Source organism: Leucoraja erinacea, chromosome 4, assembly GCF_028641065.1.
Source record: "Leucoraja erinacea ecotype New England chromosome 4, Leri_hhj_1, whole genome shotgun sequence".
NCBI classification, from domain to species: Eukaryota; Metazoa; Chordata; class Chondrichthyes; order Rajiformes; family Rajidae; genus Leucoraja; species Leucoraja erinaceus.
In genome coordinates, this window is record NC_073380.1 from 67,836,809 (window position 1) to 67,860,773 (window position 23,965).

The following is a 23,965-nucleotide window of genomic DNA, read 5'->3' on the forward strand; positions in this document are numbered from 1 at the left end:
AGGTAATTGTTTCCAAGTGTGCATTTTTAATTGGTTGATAAATGGTATGCATTGGAAAGTTTTCAAATTGACCATTATTGAGGGCACATTTGGTTTGTTTATTTTCCCATTATTTGGTCATGTATAGCTCTGTGCATGCAGCTAATTTAGTTTATAATAAAAAAATTTTAAAAAAGCAAACCAGTGTGCCTCAGCAGCGAGAAAGGAAGACAGTAATGATAAGGAATAAAGGTGCAAATCGGTGAACCATTTGTTCAATGAACGTGAAAAAAATGGTCTTGTATTAGAACCTTTATTTTTAAGGGATGAAAATATTGACCCTTCACAGATGAGGTAATCTATACAAGAAGATTCAACTGCATTATTAGTAATAACAGTCCTAATTTTTACATGTTTGTTTCCCTTCCTCACTTTTTGATGTTGATTACACGATGCTGGCTGGATGTGATCTCACTGTATGTTTCTGGGATGTTCTTTCACAACAGGATGTGTTTGTGAAGCCAAATATATTTTTAGTCTCAATGAATGAAGCTGGGCACAAAACCATGTTTGTCCCACTGTTTGACAAAATATTTAATAGATGAATTTAGGATATGGTTGTAGTAATGGACATTCCTAATTATACTTCAGAAAAGGAGTACTTGATAGGTGTGGCTGACGAATTGCAGCTTTTCGAACTCTTAGACCAAGGCACTAATAATTATGCAGAAAAGTGGCTCTTTGGAATGCTGACACAAGATTCACCAAAGAATCGTGAAATTATTAATAACTTGAAAGGCCATTGCTGTTTCAACATGTTTACTTGACATCACGAGTTGACCTTCCTGAGGACTGAATGCTCAGTTGAAAGTGTGATGTTGCTGAAGCTCGCTGATATTTTAGAATCATGCAAAGCCGGAAACATGTGACTTTGATGTTGGGCCAGTTGTGTGAAGGCAAGTTTGGTCTTTCATGTATGACACATAAAAAAAAATAGAGATGATCAGATGATTGTCAATACGCTTCACTTAGAAATTTGTTTCCCGCTAAATGTTGGTGTTTTGTTTTAAGCTGAGCATTGATTGAGTTGTCTTGATTTACAAAACTTTCAAACTTTAGTAAATGATTGACAACATTCAAATTTATTTTGAAAAATTGTTTTGTGCAGAAGATTAAAATTCAGAATATATTAGGCACTTGCCAACACCATTAATCATCTTTGACATGCAGAGAATATACAGTAATTATAGAATCCATTCTTCAGATCTTATCTGTGTATTCACGTAGGACACCCACTAATAGCAAGATTTATTTAACATTCAGCTGGAATGCCATGAATATTTGATAGATGTGAAGGTGAGAACAGAATCCTATTTTTAATTAGTAAAGTAACAAGGTTACAAAATGGGGGGGGAAAATGACTTAAAATATGAGGAGATTTTTGAACATAATGAAAGTTTTTTTAACTAATAACAAATCTGCTAGTTTTCATGAAGGTGCTTGCTCTCTTTACAAATCAGCATGTTTAATGTTGCTGAGAAGGTTTTAGAATCATGTCTGGTCAGCACACACTAAAGAGTTATTGCAGGTTTATTGACACACAACAGCTGCAAATATCTCATCCATTTTATTGATTCTGCTATTATTTTCCGAGTGTTGTGGCGAGAGGAATCTTGACAAGCTAAACCCAGAAGGCATAACCATCATGCCAATTATATGACATATGATTTTTTTCAAAAATACCGAGCCACAGTAGACTGATATTGCAGTGCTAGGTTTTAAGCAAGGTCCTCGGGAATGAATGGAAATGGAAAATTGAATTTTTCACAAATGTTTTTTTTAATTCTCAGCAGAAACATTCAGAATCAATGACAGTTCAAAATAATTGTGCACAGAAAGTATCTGCCATAAAAGCTGCAATTAGGGACCTCAGATTTAACCAGAACATAATACTTTAGTGCATTGGTGATAGTCTAAAGTTTACACTTGCAACTATGTGGAATGGCTGCTGTTTGAGTAGGGAATATTTCTTCCAAGTGAAAACACCCATATAATGCTCAGGGTGGACAGGGAGAATCCTTGCAGACAGCAGTAGTGATTGCAGGTCAGACCTTATATGGGCAAGCTGAAAGCTGTCCTTTGTTAATCCCATCAACCTACTGAGTTTGATTGTGTCTCATTCAAAAGGCAACAGGTATTGAATTGAAAAGAAAACATTGTAATTCAATTCTCCCCTTAAAGATTCTGGCCTGGATAGAAATTCATGAACATCTCAAAGAGGCTGCTCACTAAATAAGGTCATTAAAATACTCGGCAAGGTGGTGCAGAGGTAGAGTTGCTGTCTAACAGCGCCAGAGACCTGGGTTCATTCCTGACTACGGGTGCTATCTGTACAGAGTTTGTCCATTCTCCCTGTGACCACGTGGTTCGTGGGCTTTCACCGGGAGCTCCGGTTTCCTCCCACACTCCTACGATGTACAGGTTTGTAGGTTAATTGACTTGGTAAAATTGTAAATTGTCCTTAGTGTGTGTAGGATAGTGTTAGTATAAGGGGATTGTTCATCAGTGGGGACTTGGTGGGCTGAAGGGCCTGTTTCTGTGCTGTATCTCTAAACTTAACCAAACATCCCAAAAATTTGTGAGAGAGGGAGAGATTCATACCACGGGGCTGTAAGCTGCCCAAGCGAAAAATGAGATGCTGTTCCTCCAATTTGCGTTTAGACTTGCTCTGACAATGGAGGAGACTGAGGACAGAAAGGTCTGTGTAGGAATGGAAAGGAGAATTAAAGTGTCTAGCAACCGGGAGATCAGGTAGGTTCAGGCGGGCTGAGCGAAAATGTTCATGATGAGGTTGGAGGAGGTGCAAGTGAACGACTAATGGGGTGAAAGTTAAGGACTAGGAGGACTCTGCCTGTGTTGCGATGAGGGGGAGCAAGGGCGGAGCAAGGGCAGAGCTGCAGGGTACCGAAGAGACATGGTACCCCATGCCCCCCTATCCGTGGCCCTCACTCGTGTCTCCTCGGTACCCCGCAGCTCCACCCTTGTTCCCCCTCCCCATAGTCGCAACAGAGACAGAGTCACCCTAGTCCTTACCTTTCACCCCATCAGCTGTCGCATACAACACATAATCCTCTGAAATTTTTGCCGCCTCCAACGGCATCCCAACACTAGTCACTTCTTCCCATCTCCACCCCTTTCCGCCTTCTGCAGAGACCGTTCCTACTGCAACTCCCTGGTTAACTCATCCCTTCCCACCCAAACCACCCCCGGTACCTTCCCATGCAACTGCAGAAGATGCAATACCTGTCGCTATACCTCCTCCCTTGACTCTGTCCAGGGACCCCGACAGTCCATTCAGGCTAGGCAGAGGTTCACTTGCACCTCCTCCAACCTCATCTACTGTATCCATTGTTCAAGATGTGGACTCTTATCCATCGGCGAGACCAAACGCAGACTGGACGATCGTTTTGCGGAACACCATGCACAGCCCGCCTGAACCTACCTGATCTCCCAGTTGCTGGACATTTTAATTCTCCTTCACATTCCTACACAGACCTTTCTGTCCTAGGTCTCCTCCATTGTCAGAGTGAGGCTAAACGCAAATTGGAGGAACAGCATCTCATATTTTGCTTGGGCGGCTTACAGCTCACTGGCATGAATATTGATTTCCCTAACTTCAAGTAGCCCCAGCATTCCCTCTCTCTCTATCCCTTCCCCACCCAAGTCACACCAACTTCTCGTTTTCACCCAACAAACAGCTAACCATGGCCTGTTTACTTTATCATCATTACTTTTTTACATATCTTTCATTCATTGTTCTTTATCTCTCTGCGTCATCGTCTATATCTCTCATTTCCTTTTCCCGTGACTTTCAGTCTGAAGAAGGGTCTCGACCCAAAACATCACCCATTCCTTCTCTCCATAAAAGCTGCCTGACCCACTGAGTTGCTCCATCATTTTGTGTCTGTCTTCGGTTTAAACCAGCATCTGCAGTTCCTTCCTATGCATTATTTCCTTTTGACTTGATATTTGGGAATCCTTCAAAGCAAACTTCACGAGGACTTGTGAATTACATAATCTGATGGTTTAACTAGACAATATTTTCAGTGATACTCTTAAACGTGTAAGGGGGAAATGTGACCTTAGATGATTGTATCAAGTAGACAATCTCCAACAATCATCGTTTTATCCATGGTTAAAATTATTTATTGTCCAAATCTTTATACATTCTCAATGTGTTATGAACTTACCCAAAATCACATTGCTAAAATGTTGATAACAGTCACTAAACATTGACAGAATCTCATAGAACATAGTGCAGTACAGCCCAGGTCTGACCCACAATGTCTAGGCCGAACATGATGCCAGGTTAAACTAATCTCCTTTGCTCACATGTGATCCATATAACTCCATTCCCTGCATATGTATGTGCCCATCCAAAAGCCTCAAAATGGCATTATTGTTATATTCCTTCACCAGCACCCCTGGAAGCATTTTTCCAGACAACCACCACTCTCTGTGTGTATAAAACAAAACTTGTTCAGCACAGCTCCGTTAAACTTTGCCCCTCTCACCTTAAATCTATGCCCTTTCGTCTTTGACGTTTCCATTCTGGGAAAAAAAAGGTTCTGACTGTCTATGCTCTGATAATTTTATTTACTTCCATCAGACCTCCCCCTCAGCCTCCAATGCTCCAGAGAAAACAATCCAAATGTGTCCAACTTCTCCTTATAGCTAATGCTCTCTAATTCTAACGGCACATTGGTAAACCTCTTCTGCACTCTCTCTAAAGTCTCCACATACTTCCTTTAAAGGGCCAATCAGAATTGCACGCAATCCTCCAAAGGTGGCCCAATTAAAGTTTCATATAGCTGCAGTGTGCACTCCTGACTCATCTATTCAATGTCCCGATGTAAGAAGGGAAGCATACCATATGCCTTCTTTCCCACTCTATCTATTTGTGTTGCTGGTTAACATTCAGAAAGGGCCCATTATGCTTCATAACTGTGCCCCTTGACACAGTCCCAATAAAATTCAAGGGACACATGACAGCAAGAGAATCTCTTGGGAGACACCATCAACTGCAGATTCCGAAGGATCCCCTTCGGATTCATCCACAGAGAGTTTGCATTCCAATAGTTTGCACTTCCTGACCAAATGCTGTGGTGCTTTTAATGCAAGTCAGTGTAATTGTTTTCTTTTTTTAATTCAGTGGATGCTGATTTTGGGCGTCTCTGTATCAATATACAGTCAAACACAACAGGGTATTATTAAAAAACTTTTGTCAACTCTTGACTGTCCTTTAAAAACAGTTAGTAATACTGCTTGAAATTCTCCTCTAAATCAACACACATTTTAGTATAAATATTCTCAAGTAGATTATGAGCGCTCTTCCACCAAGAGTATGTAACAAAAATATCTGAGAACCCAATCCAGGGTATTTTCTCCTCAGTGAAAAAAGCAACAAATATCTTTAGGATTGCCTGCCCCATTGTTATCTCTTTCCTGACTCCTGCAACCATCTTTTATCCATTGGGGAAGTTTTATTATCAAAACTAGTATATCCATGGGAATTCCTCAGTAACTGTCAATACATTCAGAAGTAGTGTAAATTGTCAAACAAGATTCCGGTTCTAACGCTTTTCCTGGTTCGCATTCTCAAGTAAAAAAGACTGACTTTTTAACAGTTGATCCCACAGTTCAATTACTAAAATACACCAAGGGGTCATTTTAGACATAAGGGACTGCAGATACAAGTTTACCAAAGAAAAGACAGAAACTACTGTAGTAACTCAGTGGGTTAGGCAACATCACTGAAGAATGGGGATAGGTGGTGTTTCGGGTCTGAAGATGGGTCCAGACCCGAAACATCAACTATCCATGTGCCCTAGAGATACTGCCTGTCCCGCTGAGTTATTTCAGCACTTTGTGTCTTTTTTGGGGTAATGTTCACACATAACTTTGTGGGGAAAGACATGAGGACTGGGGAACTTGAGGCAGTCAATAGATGTTTCTTGAGAGCAGTCAGTTCTTAGGCCACCTTCAGTCATGGCTGACCATAGATGGCTTCAGGGGTGGAGGACGCCAGTGCGTGACTTTGTTTAACGTGGGGAGACTGGTGCTCAGACAGCCACCACAGGGTCCTTGACAGATCTGGGTCAGGATCCAGTGGCATGGAGTCCAAGAGGACCAGGGACCCTTTTCTGCTGAAGCCTTCATCCTCTGTCCCAGCCGTTGTGACGCTCCACTAAGGGCAGCCATCATCCTCCCTCCGCCTGTTCCACCGTTGAGGTCTTGGGTGGATTGCTCTTTGTCAGAGTCCTCCCCCTCGACTTTACCGCCAAGGGTGGCCCTACCAGGAGCATAGCTCCAGATGGCGTCGATCCACACAAGCTTCTCCACCACATCAAGGTGACAATCCACGGAGAATTACAGTCGAAAAGGTGTTTAAGGTCTGATGTGCATGACAGGTAGACAAATCTCCCAGGCCTGATCAGATATACCTGAAGATACTGAGGCAAACTAGAGAGGAAATTGCAGGTGCCCTGGCTGAGAATTACGTCGTAATTAAATACGGGTGAGGTGGCAGAAGAATGGAGGGTGGCAAATGATGTGCCTCTTTTCAAGTGCGGCTGCAGGGAAAAGCCTGGAAACTGCAAGCCAGTGAGCCTAAGATCTGTGGTAAGAAAGTTACTAGATAATATCCTGAGGGATAAGAGATACCTGCATTTTGATGGCAGGGGCTGATTAGGAATAGTCAGCATGGTTGTATATGTGGGAGGTCATGTCTCACAAGTATGAGTTTTTTGAAGATGTTACCAAAAAGGTTAAATAGGGCAGATTTGTAGGCATTGTATATATGGATTTCAGCAAAGCATTCAACAAGGTTTTGCATGGTAGGCAGCTCAGGAAGGTTAGATTGCATGAGATCCAAGGTGAGATAGCTGAATGGATAGAAAATTGGCTTCATGGAAGAAAGTGTGGGGTAATAGTAGGGGCTTGTGACTAGTTGTGTGCCTCAGGGTTCGGTGTTGGGCCCATTGCTGTTTGTAATTCATATCAATGATTTGGAAGAGAAAGTACGTGTGATTAGCAGGTTTGCAGATGACACGAAAGTGGGTGATATTGTAGATGGTGAAGATGGCTGTCAAAAATTATAGCAGGACCTTGACCGATTGGGCAGGTGGGCTGAGGAATGGTTGCTGGAATTAAATACAGAAAAATGTGAGGTGTTGTGTTTTGGGAAGTGTAACATGCGCAGGATCTACACGGTGAATGGTAGGACTCTGGGGAGTGTTATAGAGCAGAGGGATCTAGGCATACAATCACATGGTTCCTTGACAGGTAGATGGGGTGGGGCCAAAAGGCCGCCATCAGTCAGAGAAAAGGAATAGACGATGTTTCGGGTTGAGACCCTTCTTCAGTCTTGACCCCAAATGTCACCTATTCCTTTCTACAGAGATGCTGTCTGACACGCTGAGTTACTCCAGCATTTTGTGTCTCTTTGGTTTAAACCAGTGTCTGCAGTTCCTTCCTACACATACTGAGTATAAAATTTGGGAGGTCATGCTGCAGTTGTATAAGATGTTGGTGAGACTACATTTGGAGTATTTTGTACAGTTTTGGGCACCATGCTACAGGAAAGATGTTGTCAAGCCGCAAAGGGTGCCTGGAAGATTTATGAGGATGTTGCCAGGACTCGAGGGCCTGAGCTACAGGGAGAGGTTGAGGAGGCTCGGACTATGTTTCTTGGAGGGTGAGGGTTGATCTTATCGTGTACAAAATCATGAGAAGAGTCTTATGCCTAGAATAGGGGAAGCGAGAATCAGAGGATATCGGTTTAAGGTGAGGGAGGAAAGATTTAATTGGAACCCGAGGAGTTTGTGTAATGGATGTATGAACTGGAGGATGTGGTTGAGGCAGATACTATTGCAATATTTACAAAACATTTAGACAAGTACGTGGATAGGATAAATTTAGAGGGATATGGACTAAATGCTGGCAGGTGGGACTAGTATAGATGGGACATGTTGGTCAGTGTGGGCAAGTTGGGCCAAAGTGCCTGTTCCCACATTGTATCACTTTATGACTGTAAACCAAGCCCAGTCATGCAGTATGGCACATTCATGCACAATGTATTCTTTCCCTTCAGCTTACTCATTTTTATCAGCGATCAAATATTATTTAATACTTTGGAAGAAATTCTGCTCAGTAAATTTTACCCTATTAAAATGGTAATTGTGCAAACAAACCAAATGTGGAAACTTTGTACGAACAATGAAGATTTGTGTGCACTCTTTGCCAATCCAAAATGCTACACGGTACTGTGAAATGTATTACTTAAATGTAATCCATGATGTATAGTGCAATGAAATTAATATAAACCATTGAGTCTTCTGGCAATAATTATAAAGCATTAAACATGGAACCAATGAAGTAAGAAAACAACCAATACATTATTATTCTTAAAAGAGTAGCACTTCAATCCAAAGAAATCAAAGGCTGTACCAATATACAGATGGAGAACCTGTTTTAGTCATGATCGGGAAGGGGATGGTGTGGGAGATGATGGGGGTTGGGGAAGTCTGCTGCCAGCACCTGTTTTCAGTTAATTCTATTAATACAGGCGCATACGCAACCGTGTGTGTGTGTGTGAACATGTGTGTGTTTCTGTTCAACTATCATGGCATCATTATTAAAATCATACGCCATCAAAAGCTCACCAGCATTTCCTCCAAACTGCAGGTGTACGATGATGCAGCTGGAGCTGAGTTTGGCGATGACAAAGAGAACCTTATATAGTGCAATCTGAGGAAAACTGACAGGCATTTCCATTGCAGAGTTCTCCGACAGAGTATAGGCAACAAAACCGTATATGGACTGAAAGAAAATTGCATATAATTTGAGGATTGGCTTTACGGTCAAAGAGAATTTAAATCTTAACGGAAATAGTATGGGTGTAGTAAGCCCCTGACTGGCAGGTTTTATTGCAGCAACAAGTTGTACGGTACTTTGAAGTGCGAAGCCAAACCCTCTGTATCTGTAACTACATTTTAAAATAACATATTTGGCCACTAGCTATAAACCTCTGAGTCTTTTTGGTTTGAAGGAGACATCTAAAATGATTTGAAAGATTAGCCATCCACTAAGTTTACAAGCTGCCCTAGATTTATGTGGTATCTACGCACTGAAATGGAATTTTAAATTATTATTATTTTTAATCATTTAGGCTGGTTGGTGTAAGTTGGCCAGTGGTAACTTGAGTAATAGTTAGAGCAGAAAAGCCTAAGAGCCTATTTTTGTGATTGTCGGAGTTGGTTAATGCCCGGTACTGTGTGGTGCCGTAGTTATGGGTCACAGGAGCACACGTTGTGGACTCATCCCAACCCTCTCCACCATCAAAAGCATCTACATGATGCACTGCCTCATGTAGATAGGCTGCATCTGTCATCAAGGATCCCCACCATCTGGCCCATGCCCTCTCATTGTCCCAGTCGAGCCTGAAATCCCACACCTCCAGTTTCAGGAGGAGCACTTTCCTACAACCATCAGGTTCTTGAACCAACCTGCACAACACTAATGTGTAGATCAGTCTGAAGAAGGGTCTCGACCCAAAACGTCACACACTCCTTCTCTCCAGAGATGCTGCCTGTCCCGCTGAGTTACTCCAGCATTTAGTGTTTACCTTCTGCACAACACAAATCCAACCTCGGCACCGAACACTATGGACCATTCAAGCACCACCATGGATTTATTTACTAATTGTATTTTGAACTAACACCTTGTTTATTTGCGCAGTCTCTTTCCTTTCATTGCCTTGCAGAATTTGTGTAATTTATGTACTATTTGCATGTAATTTATGTTCTGTGTGTTGTCTGTGGTACTGCCACATGCAAGATGTTCATTTACAGCAGATGTTCATTTACAGCACAAGTATGCTCGCCATACTTGTGCATTTAATAATAAACTTGGCTTGACTTGACCTGACTTGACCTGAATATTGGCCAGCTTGTGTTAAATGCAAAAGCCAATTCACAGCCAAGGGATGAAAGCAATGTAGTGGTGAACAAAGGCCCAAGCTCCTGCCCTTTGTGCTGGAGAGAAGGGCATTGCTGAAACAGCTGAAGATGTTTGGGCATGTGATATGGTCCTTCTGAGTTTCTGCGACGATTCTGTGGAGTGAGGGATGAGGTGGGGGAGAGTGGAGAACATATTATGTTCCCTTTCTGCCGTCTGTTTCTTCCAAATGTGTTCGATGGGGTGCATTTCTGTTTATCAGCTGAGAGAGAACAGTCATTGAGAATAACCTGAAATAGACACAAGATGCTGGAGTAACTCAGCGGAATAGGCAACCTCTTTGGATAGGAGGAATGGGTGACATTTCGGGTCGAGACCCTTCTTCGGAGCCTCTTCAACCTGTAGGCCTCACTGCCCTTGAAGCAATGTTAATCTTGTGACATTTCTATGGATACTCGTGCCTTTCTGGAATACACTACACAACAACCTCTGGTGTGATTGTGGTTATTGTCAGATTGATTCTTCACTAATTAGTGTGACAACTTCCCAGATTTTGTTCTAAATTATCAGATGTTTGTGAGGACGATGTCCCAAGTTTGATTGGGCCTTTCGTTGAATCTGAAACCAGTGCTGAGGTTGATATCAGATGGTTCGTCTGGGTTTAACTTGTCAAGTTTTATCATGGCTTGTTACAATGAATGCAGACAGCCCTGTTTGCGACTGTGGACATCCAGACCAGACCATCCCACATATCGTGAATGACTGCCCACTGAGGCTTTTCCCTAGTGGAATCAAAGCCATCCACCCAGTAACTGATGCTGCCTTGGCCTGGATGACTACCCTTGATCTCCAGCTTTAGGCTGTGCACGCCATATGCAAGAAGAAGAACAATGATGGCTTGCTAGAGGGCAGCAGTTTGTGTGAAATCATATATAGCCAAGACCAGGTAAGGATGGCACATTGTGTAGGAAGGAACTGCAGATGTTGGTTTACACTGAAGATAGACACAAAATGCTAGAGTAATTCAGCGGGACAGGCAGCATCGCTGGAGAGGAGGAATGGGTGACGTTTCGGGTAGAGACCCTTCTTCAGATATTTCCTTCCTAAACTATGTCAGAGATCTTGATGATATGTTCTGATGAAAGGTTAATTTGTTTCTCTCTGCACTGATGCTGCCCAAACTTGTGAGTGTTTTTAGCATTTCCTTGTTTCAAATTTACACCTATTGCACTATTTTGCTTTTGGCCATTACTGGCAATCTGGAGATTTCATTATTATCATTACTAAAGCAAATTGTTTCTTCCAAATTTCTAAAATTAGTAAACCGGCAGAATGTAACTTGTTTTGCCACTGAACTATCGTATCTAATTCAATATCCAGTTCTCTGATTTATTTGAATCATACATTTCAGCCATTGCCCCAGACCCCACCATCACAATCCATGCACCACACATGCAGTCTCTGAGGTAGCACAGTGGTATATATCCAAAATAATGTAACCCTGGGAACACATAACATTGATTCTGGAATATCTCATGAAATCTGATCAAAGGCAGGCAAGGAAATTCCTAATTACTATCTGCTGTCTTGACTGAGTTGATAACTTATTATGTCTTCATGAAATGCAATAACATTTAAAAGCCATTTGGACAATTACATGAACACCAACGATTTATTGGGATCTGGGCCAAACGTGGGATTAGTGTCGATAGGGACAAATAACTGCCCTTTAGCAAGTCACCATTGTATCAAGCCATGTTAAAACTTGACATCTTAAACCCAGATGAACCATCTGATATTAACCATCCTGGTCGGCATGGGCAAGTTGGGCGGAAGGGCCTGTTTCCATGCTGCATGACTCTAAGCAACATTGGAACACCAACCTAGAAAGGACACAAATGAAGTTTGGGTTGGGACTCTTCCCCATCCATTTCCAAGAGTGAGTTATGAATAGATACTCAACAGAGCTGGTAGAATCCTGATGTACAACCACGAGACTAGGCTTGTATCAAGTGGTAAGAGAACCACTAAGCGGGGAGAAAACCAATCTAATCTGATGCTCATTGCTCGTCTTGCATTGTCTAGAAAATAATTGTTAGGACTCACCACTGCCCATTCATTGTGGTAACCCTTTACTTGTGTGATAAACTAGTGAGGTGAATGGGATAGATTGAGAACATTAAAAGCAGAAAATGCTCGTATTATCGTCGGGTGGCATCTCTGGAGATTGGAGCTCCACAGAGGTTGATTGAACTGGTGTATTTCCAATGTATTCGATAATTTGTTTTTATTATTTTAGCTTTCCAATTTCCATTATTTCACTTCAGATCAGAAATAGATATGCCAGTTCAAAGCTGGAAATTCATTTGGCCTTGGATGGTATACCACTAATATCATGGTCAAATTGCTGGGATTCATTTAGGTATATAGATGACATAGCAGAAGCAGTACAGAGTGTATCAAAGAATGAGGTGACTTTTGAATGAATTTACAGCAAGGCATGCTAAGCAAAGGAAACAACGAGCTTGATCTCTCCACATCACCATCCATATCTCTCGTTTCCCTTATACCTAACCAGTCTGAAGAAGAGTCTCAACCTGAAACATCACCCACTCCTTCTCTCCAGAGATGCTGCCTGTCCCGCTGAGTTACTCCAGCTCTTTATGTCCATCTCAGGCTACAATAAAAGTTGGACATTGCAAAACCAAGTTTTGCATGCAGTTCTAGTCTCCCCATTACTGGAAGGATGTGAAGGCTCAGGAGACGGTAAAGAAGAGGTTTACCAGATCACTGCATGAATTGGAGGGTATTAGCAACAAGGAGAGGTTGGACAAACTTGGATTGTTTTCTCAGGTACGTCGGAGAGTGAGGGGTGACCTGATAGAAGTATATAAAATTATGAAAAGCAATTTAGGGTAGATAGTCATAAGATTTTTTTTCCCAGGTCAGAAATGTCAAAACCTAAAGGGTCATAACTTTATGGTGAGAAGGACAAAGTCTAAAGGAGATGTGTGTGCAAATGTTTTACACGGAGAGTGGTGAGTGTCTGGAACACGCTGCCAGAGGTGGTGGTGTAAGCTTTTGGAAAGGTGCATGGATATGCTCTTAGGGCTAATGGAATCAAGGGATATGGGGGAAAAACCAGCAACAGGGTAGTGATTTTAGATGATCAGCCATGATCATATTGAATGGCGGTTCTGACTCAAAGGGCCAAATAGCCTACTCCTGCACCTATTTTCTATATTTCTCTGTTGGAAATGGCGGTATATAGATCATGTGTAGACAAAGGCATTTAACATCATGTTCGGCATGGACATTGAGCGGTGACCTGATGCTGTACCATTCTATGCATTGTGTCTGAAAATCTGCTACATGTAGTCTTTAGAGGCGGTGGACCAATTAAATGTGTAGTGAGAGGAGAATTCCTCTTGAATTTCCATAGTTAGCAATGGTGCAGCCAGCTTTGACTATTAAAAGCAAGGCTGAAGTGTTTGCGCCCAGTCTCAGCAGGGGTTTGCAACCATGACAGACCCCATCCTTCAGCCAACCAATTCATATGATGTGAAGAAACCGCACTACACATTGAATATAGCAACAGCTATGGTCACTGAAAGCTTCCCAGCTGTGCTGCTCAGAACCAGCTGTGCCCTAAGCCAAACTGTTCCATTTCAGCTGCAATACTAGGAATTATACAACAAAGTAAAACATTTCCCAGGTGTGTCCTGTTCTAAAGGAAAAAGACAAACCAATTCCAGTCAATAACCACCCTGCCAGTCTTCTCTCAATCATTAACCCATCAGTCAGAATGCAGAGCTGGACCAGTTTAAACCACCATCTGCAGTTCCTTCCTACCCATTTGGTATAAATGATGAGGCTACCAGTCATTGATCCAAATATTTATTTCTCTGCAACAGTTCAAAAAATAAAACTTAAATAGTACTCAATGTACTTTAGGAAGTACTTAACAACTTTTGAAGCTGGAGAAGAGGATGAGAATTCTGCCAGACTTAGTCAACAATGTTGTCGTGAAATCAAAGTTTTCCCTGCAGGCCAAATGATCTGTGACTCCTGAGTCAGTGTCACATTTTACACCTCTGGGCCTAGTTCTGTTACCTAAATCCGCTCACTATTGCACGTAGCAGAATTACTAATCCTGAAGATTTTGAACGGAAGTTCATTGTTACCAAACACTGTGTCAACAAGCCATAATTTGAGTTTGTTCAGTCAAGAAAACGTCATCAATCATCAGTCTGAAGAAGGGTCTCGACCCGAACCGTCACCCAGAGATGCTGCCTGTCCCACTGAGTTACTCTGAGTTTTTTGTGTCTATAAATGTTGTCAATAACTAAATCTGCTTAATAGATATTAGGGTTAGACACAAAATGCTGGAGAAACTCAGCAGGACATTTCAGCTGCATTTTAAAGTTCTTACTCAATTGCAAACATGCCAGTGTTCAGGCTACACTAGTAACATTTCTTGAATGGGTTCTTTCAGAGCAAATGGAAAAATTCTAGTGGTTCTGAGTTACAGTACAATTAAACAAAATTATTTGCACGCAAGACTTTCTGAACCCTATACAGAGGGATTTTATGTGTATTGTATATTGACACATGGCCTGGCTTAGTCGCACACTGACTCGGTGTATTGCACCTGTTCTTTGATGGGTGAGGTGCTGTTTCTTTTTTAAATACTGCACACAGACTATTTAGAGCAGTAGCCAGTAAATCATGAAACAGACATAAACGTTGAATCACAGGGTTCTGCTGCCCAAAGCCACATTCTATGGTAATGCAGTGAATCAGGATACATTATTTTCAGGATTAAAATCACTCATGTTATTTTTTCCATTCACGAGATGTGCATTTTATCATTATCCTGCAATCCTTATCCGTTAGTTCCATGAGTTTATGTAAACAGTCGTATTTGCAGTGTTAATTTTTTAAATGGAAACAAAGACTATCATTGCACTAGTTTAAAACGAAGAACTAATAAAATGCTTTTTCAGAAACATCTGTGTTTCTACGATCAAATTACACCGTATTGATTAACAATACAAGTTAAATTATGTTATGACGGAGCGGGTTCGATCAAATTGCTTGTTTAACTTCAGTCTGTATGTTGTGGAAGGGTTAGTGCTGAAAGCTGGCAAAAGGCCAATCCAAGGGCTGAAATTTTGCAGATCACAAAATATTTAGAAGTCACATCATATTTCATCCATTCAGGGAGAACCTTTGATCAGAGCAGCTAATTTTTTTTTAATGGTTTCAGGATTTTTTTGACTCTTCCATTATTTCTGGAAAGTCTACTCCATAAGTCAATTATTCAAAAGCTTTCCCACAGTTCATTTCAGTCATCCCTTTTACCAGTTTCTACATGCCCCACCATGTAAAGTAATACTTGTTTTATGTACACTTAACAATCTTATACACATTTTTAAGATCAGAAGAGTAAGTTTAAATGCACTTGATATGCTCCTGTACAGCTAATACATTTTGATTGAGAATACTCAATCCTGTGAGATACACCTCTACTTCTAAAAGACTTTTGATGAAGACATTGTACAAATTTATCAATTAAACTCACAGGAGTGAGATTTCAGAAAAAAAAGATTTCAGTTCACTTCAGAAACATTTTCTTTCAAGGATGAAGTCAGTAGCCACCCAATATTTCCCCTTAACTGAGATATCTGGACTTCACTCATTCCAATAGTTTGAGGTCACTTTTGCACTAAAACTATCTGTAATATTAAAGCAACAATCAGGGACGGAAATCCCAGGGGGGACGACAGGGGGGACATGTTGTTTCCCCCCCCCCCCCCCATGTTTTGAGAGGTCCCCCCCCCCCCCCCCCCCCCATGTTTTGTAAACCGTATTTTATAACTGTTAAAAAAAACTATGAAAAATTGACGCTTTCCGCGAGACAGTGGGGGTTGGACTGATGATCGAGGGAGGGCGCCGATTGGACGAGAGAGATGTCAGTCAGCAGGCAGTGGGGGTGGGGGGAACCATGATGATTCAGCGCGATGCTTGGAGGAGGGATGTGCCGGTCAGAAGAGGAAGTAGGGGGAGGTGGGACTGAGGATAGAGCGCGGTGATTGGAAGAGGGAGACATCCTGATAGAGTAAAGATCATAGAGTGGAGCTTGAATCGACCCGTTCATGGGGCTTTTCATCGCCCGGCGCGGCTTAACATCGGCCGTGGGATCTTCCACCGCCCCACAGTCAAATTGCTGTATCGAAGCTCCCGATGTTGTATCCCCCGAGAACCGGCCGATTCAAGCCCCACGATTCAGGGCGGACAAAGCTGCTGTTGCTGGAGTTCAGAGTCGGTCACCAACCGGGTCAGCTCCCGAAGTTACCGTCCACAGGGCCCATGGCCGAAGCCTCGCGCGTGTGTACGCATGCGCGCGTGGCCGCCAAGAAATTGTGTCCCCCCCCCATGTTTTGATAGCGATTTGCGTACCTATCAGCAATAATGTTTTTGTTTAATTAGGATTCATTATTATTGACTCATGTTTACACCATTGCTGCTTTGCACTGCAAGAATCAGTGCTACTCTTTTAAGGACAAAGCCAGTCTTTGCCAGAGTTATCCTTCGCTATTTCAGCATATTCATGGCCAATGCTTGTCTGATTAGTTCCCTCTTCTTTACAGTGCTATTGGCTGTATCAGGTGCCTACATATATGAAGAATTTGCCTGCATTCATGAATCTACTATAATCAAATAACATAGAAACAATGTCGAGCACAGGGGCGTCACAGCTGGTAGAACTGCTACCACGCAGCGTCAGACACCCATGTTCAATCCTGACCCACGGTGCTTTCTGTGTGGAGTTTGCATGCTCTCCCTGTGACCATGTGGGATTCCTCCGGGCGCTCCAGTTTCCTCCCACTTCTTCAAGACGTGTAGGTTTGTAGATTTATTGGTCACTGCAGATTGCCCACTGTTTTGTAGGGAGTGGATGAGAAAAGTAGGATCACATAGAATTAGCGTGAACAGATGATCAGATGGTGGCTGGCATGGACTCCATGGGCCGAAGGGCCTGTTTCCATGCTGTACGCTAAACTAAACACAGCTCTGGCTTGCACACTGCTGTTCACCCATCTCTGTCAATACTTTTTTTTGACAAATACAGCATCCTGTTCCCTCCCTTTTTGGTCTATTTTACATCTCTTCCATGTTTTTTTCCCCCCTGAAATCTCTCAATCTGTGTTTAATTAATTATTTTGTATGAAGTCTTTATCAAGCCTTATAGAAGTCGATGTTTATCTCACACGATTGAATATTCTCAAACAAAATGTCTTTGCTGAAGAGGAGCATTTAAACATACTCTTCTGTTGTCACTCTTAAACTACTGTTAATTAAGAATATTGCCTTTTGACAACACTATTGCACACTCCTCTGTGAAAAATCTTTTTTTCTCTTCCTTGCTTTGCTCACTGGCACCAATATTGTTCTTTTAACTTATTGTAAGACAGTTCACAGAATTCATACAGTTTGTTGCAATTCATTAAGCTGATTGTTCTAATGAAAAACGGAATTTGCAGTTGGACTTTCCACATATTTTGCAAGCTTCACACACCTTCACCAATTACTAATGCAGATTTGTTTTTTAAGAAGTTCTTTTTAACCTGAATTGCCTTTTTCTTCAAAGCAAGCCCTGAGTATTTTGGAGAAGGTGTGTTTGACTCATTGTCATTCAGCCTGCAACAGTAATAAGTAATCTCTCACTCATTACTCAGTAAAATGTACAATATGTGTTTTCAGCTGTCTGTATCTGAGAGTAAGTCAAGCCCTTGTTATAACATGCTGAAAAATGGGTAGAAATGTGAAAACAGTCTGCTTTTAATACTTTCCAGATCACAGAGAGCCCAAGCTGAGCTTTCAAATGTTAGTCTGAACCATTCTGGGTTTTTTTTAAGCATGAACCCACCAGAGATTGCAGGGTGCACTGGGATGGTATGCTATTTATTCAATTGTTGCTTACCTTTCAATCTGATTGAGGGTTGTTCTTCTCTCAGTAAAGTTCTGCTTGAGTTAGTTTACTCAATCATGCCGTTAAACGAGGTAGTACACGGTACAAGTTGGGCTCGTCTTCTGCATTGCTCAAGGCCAGAAGAATCAACAGAGGTGATCCGATCTGCTGACATGTTTAAAGATGGGATTCTGTAATGGGAAGGTATTCGGGGACTTATTTCCTTAAAGTCACAATTTTACATCTCTTCCCACTCTTTTCTCCTATTGTGGACCATGCCAAAATTTGCTCTCTTGTGACTCATTCCAGAAGCAGAGAAGGAATAGATATGAATATTGAGGTAAAGCAAGCTGAAATAATACATTTCCCTCATTTCCTGTGGCATTTGGTGGGAGGATATGATCTGATTATCATTATTTCTACCTAGTCAGATTGGGAGGCATTGAGAGTCTTTGTGAGAAGATTTGTCTTGGTGCTGGAAATATTAGGACATGTTTGTTCATGTGGACAATGAGAGATGGAAGTATCAAGAGGAGAAGTGGGTGGGGAAGATCTGAGAAACATTGAGCATCACAGGCAGGACAATAGAAAGGATCGGAGAGGCATTGATGCAATGGGGAAATCATGGAAGGAGAATACAGGGGAATGGGTAATGTTTTGTAAATGAACTGAAAGGTTGCAGAGAGGTAATGACATTGTGACCTGTGCAGGACTTTGGCACGGTATCTTGTTTACAAATCTTGTAGAGTTTATGTCCTTCTTGTCTCACAAGGAGGGCTGAAAAAATTGACTATTTTATCCAGCCGTTCTGACATTTTCCATGGCTGTGTGTATTTAATTTTTTTCTTCCTGCATAGCACAAATCACTGCTAAATTGTGTCTTGTATTTTGGATGAGGGGTGATCTTATAGAGGTGTACAAGATCATGAGAGGAATAGATCAGGTAGACACACAGAGTCTCTGCCTAGAATAGGTGAATCGAGGACCAGAGGACATAGGTTTAAGGTGAAGGGAAAAAGATTTAATAGGAATCTGAGGGGCAACTTTTTACACAACGGGTGTGGGTATATGGTACAAGCTACCAGAGAAGGTAGTTGAGGCAGGGACTATCCCAACATTTAAGAAGCAGTAAGATGGGTACATGGATAGGATAGGTTTGGAGGGATATGGATCAAATGCTGGCAGTGAGACTAGTGTACCTGTGACATGTTGGCCTTTGTGGGCAAGTTAGGCCGAAGGGCCTGTTTCCACACTGTATGACTATGACTAAATGACAATTTAGGATAAGATTGGGTTCAGCTGCAAAATATTCCATCATGAAATGGATTATTCACATCATCTGTTGCAACGGACAAGAACAGCCACCAGGATTGTTTCAGGATGTGGGCATTATTAGCAAGGATAGCGTTTATTGCCGATGGTGTTTATTGGCTTTGGAAGATGCTATTAATCGATCTTGTTGATCCACAACATTCTTTCTGGTGAAGAATGTTTGAAGTTTAGAGTCGGTGATGACAAAGGACCAATGTTATAGAGTCATAGAGTGATACAGTATGGAAACAAGCCCTTCAGCCCAACTTGCCCACACCAGCCAACATGTCCAAGCTATACTAATCCCATTTGCCTGCGTTTAGTCCATATTCCTCCAAACCGGTCCTATCCATGTACCTGTCTAACTGTTTCTTAATGTTATCTTTCCACGTTAAGTTATGGGGAAAAGGCAGAAGAATGGAGTTGAGAGGGAAAAATAGATTGGCCATGATCGAATGGCAGAGCAGACTCCATGGGCCAAATGGCCTAATTCTGCTTCTATGTCTTAGGATTTTATGGTTGGTTGTTGTGTAATTAGGAAGGATGATGGCATTTATCTGCTGCCTTAATAGTTTGCAGATTTGAGAGGTGCTGTCAGAGGAGCTGAGGCAAGTAACTGCAATGAATTGTGTAAATAACTAGCACCCTTGTGAAGGAAATTAATGATATGGGTGACAAATATAGTTTTTGTTCTTGGGTAGTGCTGAACGTTTTGAATGCGATTGGGATTAAATCAGTCGATATTTTTATGGCAGAGATTGATAAATTCCTGATTAGAACAGGTGTCAAGAGTCATGGGGAGAAGGCAGGAAAAAGGGATTAGGAGGCAGAGATCAGCCATGATTGAATGGTGGAGTAGACTCGATGGGACAAAATGCCTAATTCTACTCCTATAATTTGTGAACTTGAGAATCACTCTTGTGTGGGTGTCTTTCTTCACTTAATATGCCGAAAAGCCAGGATATCTGATGTTTGATGGGCTCTTGAAATCGGTGTCAATGTAACTTTCCCGGTTGAATTTCCGGTCAATGTTGAATCTCAAGGATTTTAATGATGAGGAACATAAAGATGGAAATATCCATGAATGTCAAGGATGATTGGTTAAACTGTCCTGCTGGGAATGTTCATTGTCTGGTGCTTGTGTGACATTTGTGCTGCTTTCTGATTATCAGCCCAGACCTGAACATTGCCAAGGACTTTTCTACCTATCCTGAGGAATTGTAAATAGCATGAAGCAATGTGCAGTTATCCGTAAATAGCCCTTATGTCACAATCATTAATTCAATAGAAGATGGATAGGCTGAGCATTCTACCCTGAGAAATGGCTGCCGTGACACCCAGGGATTGGGCAGATTGGTCTCCATAAACCACCTTTACCTTTCTTTGTACTGTGGTTGCCTCACACCTGATGGATGCCAATCTTAAGCCCCTTAAACTAAGCTATACCATTTTACACAACAGTACTTAATATAAATACCAGACTATCTCATTATTTTCTCTCTTGACCACTTCTAATACTGTAGTGTACAGGTGTATGTACAATGGGGAGGAAGGTATCAAATACATTTATCCCTCATGCTGCTTCACTGACCATCTGCTACAGGCTCGTTCTGACTGTTGTGTCCTTCAGGGCTTGTCAAATGTGGTCACTGATGATGCCACTGTGCCATCTTGGTGATGGGCAATGTGTGTGTCCTTTCTGCATTCAATGCTTCTTCCAAGTGTGATTCAACATGAGGTGCACTAATTCTTGATCTGAGGGAGCTAGTCACAAGAAAAGGCTTCTTTGCCCATTTTTTGACGATGCAATGAGATTTCAGAAGCTGGAGTCCTGCCTTGGTGCACTGTATCATTACCTTTGGTGTATTTGTCCTGCCAGTGTTCGAGGACGTATCCAGAGGATCTGGCCTTATTTTTTTGTAAGCTATGATTGTATCATTGTATATCAGGTTCTTGACTAGCTCTCCCAATGTGGACTCCAGCCCTCAACTGTTGGTGAGGACTCTGCAAGTTTGACTCGGCTGGGAATGACAGGAGTTCCACATTTGGTGTGAGAATTCGTAGTGGATGGTCTGTCTGCTTGTTTACAGACAATGAAATCACCCAATGAGTGGATCATTTGGCCATTCCAGAGGGTAATTAAAAGTCAACGACATTGTTATTGTCTCATGTCAATACTAGGATTGACTGGTTAGGGTTACACATTTCCTAGCTTAACAGGAACAAGTGAACCAAATGGACATTTTTTAAACTTTATTTTAACTTCTATTAAGAAGTACAATACCAAATTAAAATTAACAATTTTTACGATATTCTGGATTATTCAATTAACAGAATTTTAGGAAGAAGTTGCCAGGTCATGAGACCCTGAGCCACAGGAAGAGGTTAGGCTAAGCCTCAGTTAGGCTGGGAGGTTCTTCCCAGAGGCAATTCGGACTGTAAACGCCTATCTCACCAGGGACTAACTCTACAGAACGTTTTTCCTTCCACTATTTATTATGTAAAAGAATATGTGTGTTATGATTGTGTTTATAATTTGTTTGGTTGTTTTGTTGTTTGTCTTTTGCACAAAAGTCCGCGAGCGTTGCCACTTTCATTTCACTGCACATCTCGTATGTGTATGTGACAAATAAACTTGACTTGACTTGACTTTATTCCTTGGAAAGCAGGGGGATGACGGATGATCTTTTAGAGGCGTATAAGATCTTGAGGGGTATAGATAGGGTAAAAGCTGTTTTTTGCCCAGAGTAGGAGAATCAAACTTACTTACTTACTGCCTATTATGCCTCCGGCATGTAGGGCAGCAACAAAGGTCCTCCATTCCTGTCTGTTCTGTGCTAGCTTCTGGACACTACCCCAGGTTCAGGTCCATTGTTTTCATTTCCTCCTCTACAGTTCGACGCCAGGAGGTTTTGGGTCTCCCTCTTTTCCTTTTCCCTTCCGGTGTCCAGTGCAGGACTATTCTTGGGATGCTGTCTGGTTCTCTTCCATTGACATTCATCCTAGCATCTGTCGATAGCCCTGGAAGTCCATCACGCCTAGTAGTGTTGATTCCTTCAGTTGTTTCCGTAACATATTTGTTTTACGAGACAGGGTTGTTAGCCCTGTGCTCAACCTCCAACCTGGAGGACCAGTGGATTGCTCTTTGTTTCGACCTGTCCAGCATGGGAGACCTTAATAGGAGACAAATCCCCTGCTGGCATAGTTCTTGGGGTCACTGAGGCACACAGCCATGACAAGGTTGCAATCCAACGGTGAGGAGAATCAAAAAACCATAGGATATAAGTTAGTGAGAGGGGGAAGATTCAGTAGGAATCCGAGACTTTTTCCACATAGAGGCTGATGGGTATATGGAATGAGGCCGGTACTATTTACTTTAGGAAGGAACCGCAGATGCTGTTTTAAACCGAAGATAGACACAAAAAGCTGGAGTAACTCAGCAGGACAGGCTGCATCTCTGGAAAGAAGGAATGGGTGATGTTTCGGGCCGAAAGCCATCTTCAGTCAGAGATGCTGCCTGTCCTGCTGAGTTACTCCATCTTTTTGGGTCTATCTACTATTTAGCTTATTTAGTCTAGAGATACAGCATGGAAATAGGCCCTTCAGCGCACCGAGTCCGCACCGACCAACAATCAACCATACACTAGTTCTGTTCTACACAGTACGGATAATTTACAGATGCCAATTAACCTACAAACCTGCACGTCTTTGGAATGTGGGAAGAAACCAAAGCACTCAGAGAAAACTGCATACAGACAGCACCCGTAGTCAGGATCGAACCAGAGTCTCGAGTGGTGTAAGAAAGCAACTCTACCGCTGCGCCACTTTGCCTTGTATTGTACTATAACAATAATTTAAATTAACTTGGACAGGTACATGGATAGGCAATTGTTTAGAGGGATATGGGCCAAACATGGGCAGGTGAGACAAGTGTATATGGAGCACCTAGATGGGCATGGGCATGTTGGGTCGAAGGGCCTGTTTCCCTGCTCTATGACTCTTATGACTATAATTCAAACTCCACTGATGCTGGATTGGAACTTGTGATGAAGTGTATGAGCATGAAGTCCAGCTTATGCATCTATGCTACAAATATCGCCAAATATGGAACAGAAGATAAAAACCAACATATTTTCGAAATATTTAATTTACACGGTGGTAATAAGATGTTGTTTAAAGCTTTAATACACTGCCGCATTAGTGGTGTATGATGCTGGGTGTATTCGAATGGTTTTAAAGCAGCCGCTATGTATTTTGTACTGAAGCTAGAGCATTTAATAAACAACGTGATGAGGTTTTAAACCTGCTTTTTATAAAGCCTTGCTAGTTGGGAAGGTAATTTTAGTTTATAGATACAGCGCGGAAATTTGGCCCACCAAGTCCACGCCGGCCACCGATCCCTGCACATTAACACTATCCTACAAATTTACACATACACCAAGCCAATTAACCTACATACCTGTACATTTTTGAGTGTGGTAGGAAACTGAAGAACTGGGGGAAAAACCTATGCAGTTACGGGGAGAACGTACAACATCCGTACAGACAGCAACCCAGGTCTCAGCGCTGCAAGTGCAGTAACGCAGCAACTCTACCGCTGTGCCACTATGCAGCCCCTTGATGAAAAGGACAATAATGAAGTAGGGACTTACAAGATGTCACAAGGAATCTGAGCAACTTTGG

General features: G+C 42.0%; 1 protein-coding gene across 1 annotated transcript in view; it reads left to right on the forward strand.

The window, feature by feature from the left end:
• The window catches only part of LOC129696525 (zinc finger homeobox protein 4-like), a 331,645-nt gene that overhangs the window by 105,105 nt on the left and 202,575 nt on the right, over nt 1–23,965 (forward strand).